An 8,479-nucleotide genomic window follows, 5' to 3' on the forward strand; every position below is an offset into this window, starting at 1 on the left:
AGTTGCTATAGGTTCCCCTTTGGGACCTGTTTTTGCTAACATTTTTATGTCTTCTTTAGAGGAAACTTTTTTAACTAACTGTCCAGATGTACGTAAGCCCGCATACTATAGACGATATGTCGATGACCCTTTCGTGTTGTTCAAAGAGCCCTGGCAAAATAAGTTGTTTCTAGATTATATCAACGCACAACACCAAAATATGAAATTTACTATGGAAAATGAAGTAACAACTCTCTGCCTTTCTTAGACATTAGAGTCAGTAGAGATAATGGTGAATTTACCACGTCGGTATACAGGAAAAAATCGTACACGGGACTTGCCAATAACTTTTATAGTACATGTTTTAAGAATTTCAAGTTGAACTCCATTTACAATATGGTTTACAGGGCTATCCGTTACACTTCAAGCTGGTCACTTTTTCACAATGAAATAGAGTTTTTAGTAAGTTTCTTTTCACAGAACTCGTAGCCAGAAAATTTGGTTTATAAGATTATTAACAGACTACTTTCAAAAATATTTTTTAAACCAACTCCCTCTTACAATGTAGAAAAGAAGAAACTATTCGCTACCAACCCCTTTATCTCAGATGATAACTTCTTAAATGAAGTGAAATGTATTATTGAACTAGAGTATGGCTGCCTTAATATGCATCTTATCCCTACCAATCCTCTTAAGACTTGCACATTTTCCAACCACAAAGACAAACTGCCGACCTTCATGAGATCCAACATTATTTACAAATTTAAGTGCCCGGGATGTCCCGGTATTTATGTTGGTTCTTGCCGAACGTTGTTGCAGATGAGATATTGCAGTCACATGGGATTTAGCTTCAGAACGGGACAGGGAATTAGGAACCATGCGTCCATATGAAGGATTCAAGTTGATAAGAAACATTTTTCTATTATTGGTGGTACAAGCCACAGTAACTACCTCACCACCCTTGAGTCTTTATACATTAAACAGCTGGTTCCGTCTTTAAACTCCAACGTATCTGCTGCTCCTCTATATCTAGCATAACTGAAGTCTTGGGTAGGTCTGCAGTCTTGTCATTCGTTCTTCCTTATCCACTTTAACACAATAGCTTCAGCTGCTTTGACACAATTCTTGTGATGGTTTTTTAAAGTAAAGTTAATTCTAAAGTTTTTTTTAATTGTTATTTTTTGTTTTTATTTACATTTCCCTGTTATTTATAATATTTTTAATAAGTATGTTTTAATTTTACAGACTGTGCGAAACGTTTTTGTAATAAACCATGGAATTTTTTATGTGTATGATGGACCCTGCTGACTACCGATACAATATCTCATCTGGAACTTTATATATATATATATATATATATATATATATATATATATATATATATATATATTTATATATATCTTCCTTTTTTTTGTTATTATGCCAAGCACTGGGGCAACTAAGGCCATTCAGCGCTGAAACGGAAACGGACAGTAAAAGGATTGCTTTAAGGGTGTTACAGGAGGAGAACCTCGCAGCTGCACTGAGGCAATTGTTAGGAGAGGGTGGAAAGTAAGATGGAAGAAAGAGATTATGAAAGGAAGTACAGTAAAAAGGACAAAAGGGGTTGCAGCTAGGGGCCGAAGGCACGCTGCAAAGAACCTTAAGTAGTTATTGCAAATGTACTGCATGAGGTGTACTGATGGCACTATCCCCTCTACGGAGACAAACACTAATCGCTCGAGAAGTGGGAAAGGAAAGAAGTCGAAAACGTGAGATGGGACTGACTACTGATAACCTCGAAATTTGTATATTACCTTCTGTAGGAGTCGTAGGAGTCTTCCTCAGGGGCGTCGGTAAGGGAGGAACCTGTTAATGCACAACAAAGGTCACTTTGACTAGCAAACAGCCCCCTTCTCAAGGGAAGTAGCTCAAAGGAGCGCAAGACAAGTTCTAAGGTCGTTTGTCAGCAGCAGTAAGATTAAGTCCACCTTGTGCTGTCACGGGGTCTTGCTTTTCAGAAGCCGGTTCGTTGTTCTTGTTGTTGAAGATTAAGCTCGCACGGGCTCTTGCTCCTGGAGCAGCCCGTAACTGGATCATCTGCAAAAATACAAGAAAAGTGCTTTTGGCATTTAGTTGCTGAAATGGAAGAGGATGACAGGCAAGGTTGCAACCCCTTCAAACATTACGGTACCCATCAGTAGGATAGAAACCTTTATAGTAGTGAGATTCAGCCTATAGTAGATTCACATCAACCGTGCATTTGATGTCTAGGACACTCCCTTACGAATCTCCTGATTGGCTGTTCGTAAGCCGATCACAGGGCTGGAAACACTCAGTCTCTTGAGAGAGTTCACATGGGTAGGATCTATGTTCCAACTCTCCTGAGGGATAACGTCTTTCAAAAGTATTCCTCAGGAGAGGTGGAACATACATCCTCCTTATGTGAACTCTCGAGGGAGACAGAGTTTCCAGCCCTGTGATTGGCTTATCAACAGCCAAACAGGAGCGTCGTAAGGGACTGGCCTAGACATCAGATGCACGGGTGATGTGAATCTACTAATAGTAGGAGAGGGCTGAGTAGGAAACGGAGGCGAGTTTTTGTTTGAGGGACAGATGGGGCCGTTCGTCTGATGCTCTCGGTTCAGGGAAGGGGATGCCAAGGTAACAAGCCAATTCTTAAAGGCAAAGGCTTTCGAGAAGGAATCAGGAGACGATCCTAGGCTCGTCCAATTTGCGTCATCACAGACGTTCTGTTGAAAGCCAAGCTCAAGGACATCAATCGAGTTTGACGTTCAAGGCCAATGCCAAGTGTCGTGACAAGTTCGGCCGGGTACCTCTGATTCCCAAGGAACGTCTACGTCCATGGGCAATAGCCAAAGAGTTACAGTTGCAGTTCCCTCCCCCGTCCCTACTGATGCATACAGTCGCATCACTATCAGGTTGGGGAGGTTATTTTCATGCCTTCAGAGATGATTTGCCAGCAGCATTACTGGTAGATGGGGGTTACTGACCTCTGCTGGCGCATCTTTGCCACGAGGTTGATCCAGGTTACACCAGCCGGGTCTTGGCCGTTTTAAATTATGGTGGCTGGTCGCCTCAACTGGCGGCGTAGCATAACCTTCGGTGGACTTTTTCTTCCAGCCGGTGAATCTGCTAAAACAAGGCACCAGCGGTTAGATGAACAAAATGGGATTAAAGGATTAAGAATTAACTCCTTAAAGGAAGTGGCGAGTGAGACAGCAGCGAATTCTCTTGTGTCTTTATTATGAATGAAGAATAAAAGTGTTTGCTTTCTTCTGGGTTTCCTAACATTATGTGAACTGGTAGAAGAGATGGCGTGATATTGAGGGACCCTCATTACAGTTACTGTAAACAATTTCTTCTAAAATTGGATTTGAGAGAGAGAGGGGAGGGGGGGGGGAGTACTTTACTATAAATGCAACATGCACGGCTCCCCGTCTTTCAGTGAATATGAGCCAAAACAGACGTGATCGAGACAATGCAACCTTACAAAACATGACGCGGTTTTCTCTCTCTCCCTTATACATAAGATGGATGCGCAATTGTTGAAAAACCGACATGGTACTCGGACAAAAGAAGCAACATTATGCAACTATTCGACTCAATAACGTAAATCAAGACATGTTTCTTGGACTACGCGACTCTCAAGCACCCACCTTATCTGTCGTCTGTCAAAGCGATTTGATTGCTTAACCTAAAACATAACGATTGTTAAATTCTCTCGATTTCATCTTCAGAACACATGACCTGGTTTGGCTAAATCTCCTCTCTCTCTCTTACGGTATTATTAAGGAAATATGTTAATTCTATATTACGTTATTGTGACATCTAACATCTCTCTCACTGTGGCGTCGCGCCGGCCACCACTTGTGATTCACTGGTGGGCCGCGGCCTTGTAGCTTAAAGCATTATTGATAGCATTTCACTTCGAGAAATTCTTGCTCTTGACTTCTTAATCTGATACTTCAGTTATCAGAAAATTCCGAGTGCCCAAACAATTTTGTTGATAATATTAGTGTAGCTAAGAATGTATAAACTATTTACAAACACATCTAAATATTTAACTTGCTTTTCCCCGATCAATTTCAATTTTTATTTGTCCTTCTCTCTTCATTTTAATAGCGTTATTTAAGTGCCTAATCTCTTCAGGGACCTTTAGTCCTGATCGTTGCAATTCTGCAACAAGAGTTTTTTTTGCATGTTTTCCATTGAATTGTGTTGAAGACGTCTCGTAGGATATTTAATTGAGAAGAAAATTCCTCCGATGGCATATACAGCACACCTCAGTTTACCATCCCAATCCACGCTTCATTTGCATTTTTGCACTCTTTCATATTTTCCCTAATTGTGGATATTTTGTAGAAAACTTTTTGACAATATAACCACCTTTATAATTGGGAGCTTCATCTTCAATTACAGTGGCAGCCGTTTTTTTCGTTTTCTTTATCCAGAATCTGATTGTTTATATCTCCTGTAAGGCATTCAAAATCTAAATCTTTAAAAAATGAGCTGGTCAAGCATATTTCTAATGTCAATTCTCTATCTTCACAGTATTTTGAACGGCATGCAGACTCATTTGTCAACATATCTTAATTGTTGCTCTTGGCAATGATGTTTGTTTTTCCACTAATTATTTTGACATCTTTTCCCAGAATCAATGACCTAAGCCTAAACTTAAATTCAACAGCATTGTGGTGATCGTATGTGCTCTTTATTTGCCTTATGCAACGGGACAGATGCTCTAGGCAGTCTTGATTCAACTTTTGCGTCATGCTGTAATCTACAAAAAAAAATAAAAACATCTTTAACCATATTGGAAAGACCAATAACCGACTTGCTAGAAAAGAATTATGCCTTTTTGAAATTTGTACAGACATCTTGTTTTCTGTGATTTGACTTTTCAGTAAGTCATTACCTTTATGACCTTTTCCAAAGTATTTATTTGGCATTCTTGATTAATCCCAAAACCATTTCTCTCTGGTATATCGCCATACATGTTTGAATTTATTATATCGTACCAGTCGTTTATCACGGAGATAAAATCAGAGGTAGCTTGCCAGTTATTGGATTCCAACAGACCTCTACTTCCCAAATACCTTAAAGAACTTACAGAAGATGAAGATAATAACTGCACAGCATACTTGACACGCTGCCTGTGCCGTCCATTAATAGATAGATGGAGTTCATTCATTTTACAGGCCGACCCATATTCTGTACTAGATTTTGCCAACATTTCACGGATGCTTGTGTCAGAAATGAAATCACTTCCTAAATAAAAGCCTGAACCAATTAAGTTATTACTGACTAATTTTATCAAATGGGGAACGTCGGCAAAAACATATATCTCCCTGTCAGCGCTTGCATTCTTGAATGGAATCCTATTGACAGTGGATCAATGCCAAATTCTTTCCAAATGCGAAAATTGGCTGATCCCATGTCAGAAACAATAGCAACAATGGGATCACCAACAGCCTCAACATGCATTATGATTTCTAATAGTAACTGCTTTAGATTTGCCTCATCAAAGTTAAAATAAACTGGTTGTTTCCACTTCCCTACAAGACCTTGTAGCATTGGTAGTGACGGGCTGGGGCGAACTGGGGCGAGCGTGATGAGCCCAGAAGAGCGACTCAGGGATAATCCTCTGTCCGACTGACCTCTTTGTATTGGCCGCCTTGCATACGACATTTCATTAATTATTATCACGACACAATTTCTTTTGATATAAAGAAAAAAATCATACTTTATACATTTTCCAAGAGAAAATATATATTATATATATATATATATATATATATATATATATATATATATATGTATATATATATATATATATATATATATATATATATATATATATATATATATATATATATATATATATATAATCTTTATCACTTACACAGTCGTTCTGTGCATTAATAAAATTACTAAGAGGACAAATGCTAGATACCATCCAGTTCTGGTGAAGTGAGGTCCTGTTATTAATATATATATATATATATATATATATATATATATATATATATATATTATATATATATATATATATATATCATTAAGTGGCTAAGGACCTGCTCGGTGGAATCTAAGCCGATGACCCTTACCAATCTGCCTCCAAAGGGGCCTGCTGACCTAAGCCTACCTGCGGTGTACCACACAGACAGAAACTGCCTTCCAAACAGCAAAATCTCTCTCAGAAATAATTGGAAAAAACTCAGAAAAAATTGAGGAGACAAATGATAAATTATCAAGAACCTGGGACGTGATCAAAGGACTAACGGGAATCCCTAGACAGCCTAAAACGGTGGAAACAATAACCTCACACGTATCTGGGATGCGATCAAAGGAGTACAGGGATCGATAGACAATCGCACAGATAGCCACCAGACTCCTACGAATCCGGCATCCAGTTTTTCCTCGCCTCCCAGCGTCTACTATAGACTGTTCCGAGGGGACTGTTGGTCTCCCATCCTCTTCTCCCTCCCCAGTGCCTCCGGTGGAAGATATATCTCCGGTGACGATTACTAGCCCTCGTAATCCTCCCCACCCTATCTCTCCCCCCCCCCCCCTTCGTAGATGCAGGTGAAAGTGATCATGAGGGGTCCAGCGGCTGGCAGATACAAACAAGCAGAAAGAAGAGAAGAACCTCTCGTTTGGCCGCTGGACCGGAGCCCAACATTCGTGTTTCACCTCGCCCGACACCTGAGAAGAGATGCCACGTAGTAATTCACAATTTGCGCTCATCGGTGATGCTAGACGCCATAGTGGAGAGAGTCAAGTTTCTCACTAGCTCTGACCCACTCATCTCTCACGAACTCTCATGCAGGATTAAACATAAAGTGGCTTACAGGATTACCTGCCTATTTCAACACCTCGACGTTCTTAAAGGCGAGAATTTCGGTCCTAATATATTAGTTTCAAGATATAAATTATTCCGGGTCAACCACCCCCACCCCAAGGGGAACTTACTGACACTCCAACCAGGGTCATTTCCACTGCAAGTGCCAGTCAAAAAACCCCCCACGGCGAGTGACTGCCCACTCCCCTGGCTAACCCCCCATCCACCCAAATGATCAGCGCATTCATCTCCCATCTTCATGAGTAGCCATGGATACATTAGACATAATCTCATGGAAGGATTTTTGGCCTCAAGCAGAACATTCCTTTCCTAAACATGTTCTGCAAGAAACGCTCCTCTGGCCACATGACCTTGCCATCTGCGATTCAATTCATGAAGACTTCAGAACCTTCTCGACTTCATCGATGCAAGTTACAGATCAAATCATAGCCGGTCGCCCGAAAGGGGGCCTTTCTTTCCTGTGGCACAAATCGTTTAGACAATATGATAAAGGTGATGACCTACAGGAGTGACAGATTGCTGGGGCTTCAAGTGACAGTAGGGAACTCTAAAATCCTAATTATTAATGTTTATATGCCATGGGAAAATAACATAAATTTTGATCATTACTGCATGATCCTAGGGGAGTTACACAGTATTATTCATGATTCTCCTGCTGATCATATTTGTATAATCGGGGACCTTAATTCTCACCCACAAAACAATTTTATAATGAACTTACTCGCTTCTGTCAAAATCATGCTCTCCAAATTAGCGATGAAATGCTCCTCCCTCCCTCCTCCTATTCATATGTACATAATAGAGCGGACGCTATTACAACCTCCTGCTGGACCACTGCAATCACATCTCCCCAACTTCATGATTCTATTATGACCTGCATTATTCGCTATGATCTTGCAACGGGCTACGATCACATCCCATTACAGGTGTCATTCAGTACCCCATCCCTTCCTATCGTGACCCCCTAACTGTTCGCCCACCAGCAGTAAACTGGGATTTTAAAAACCAACAGAAAACCAGATACTTTAGGGCGACCACGGAAACCAGGTTGCGGTCAATAGTTCAACCGGCAGACGCCTTACTTTGTACTAACACAAATTGTAGAAATTACCACCACAGGAGGGACCTGAATGAATTCTATTCGAACATAATCTCCGCTATGTTTGCTTCGGGCAGGACTGCCTACAGATTTCGTCAAGGTAATTCTCGTAATATACCTGGATGGAATGACTTGGTTAAAGATCTGTATACATACTCACGAGAAATGTTTTTACTGTGGAGGCAAAATGGTAGCCCCAGGGAAGGGCACACTGCATTACTAATGAGACAGGCGAGAGCGCAGTTCAAACTTGCTCTTAAGCACTGCAGGTTAAATGAAAAACATCTAAGAGCCGATGCAATGTCTAGAAACTTAGAATCTGGTGATTATCCTCGTCTTTGGAAAGATATCCAGTCCTTATATCACAAAACTAAAAAGCTATCGCAGAGAGTAGGGGAAGCAGTCGGAGACGAAGCTATCGCAAGTATGTGGGGTGATCACTTCAACAATATCCTGAATTGCATAAATGATCAAGATTCCCGAAGGGATGTACATAACCTCCTTACTGACAACATTCAATTTCATTTTGCAGACCG

This window comes from Macrobrachium nipponense, chromosome 12 (genome assembly GCF_015104395.2).
Source record: "Macrobrachium nipponense isolate FS-2020 chromosome 12, ASM1510439v2, whole genome shotgun sequence".
Lineage (NCBI taxonomy): Eukaryota > Metazoa > Arthropoda > Malacostraca > Decapoda > Palaemonidae > Macrobrachium > Macrobrachium nipponense.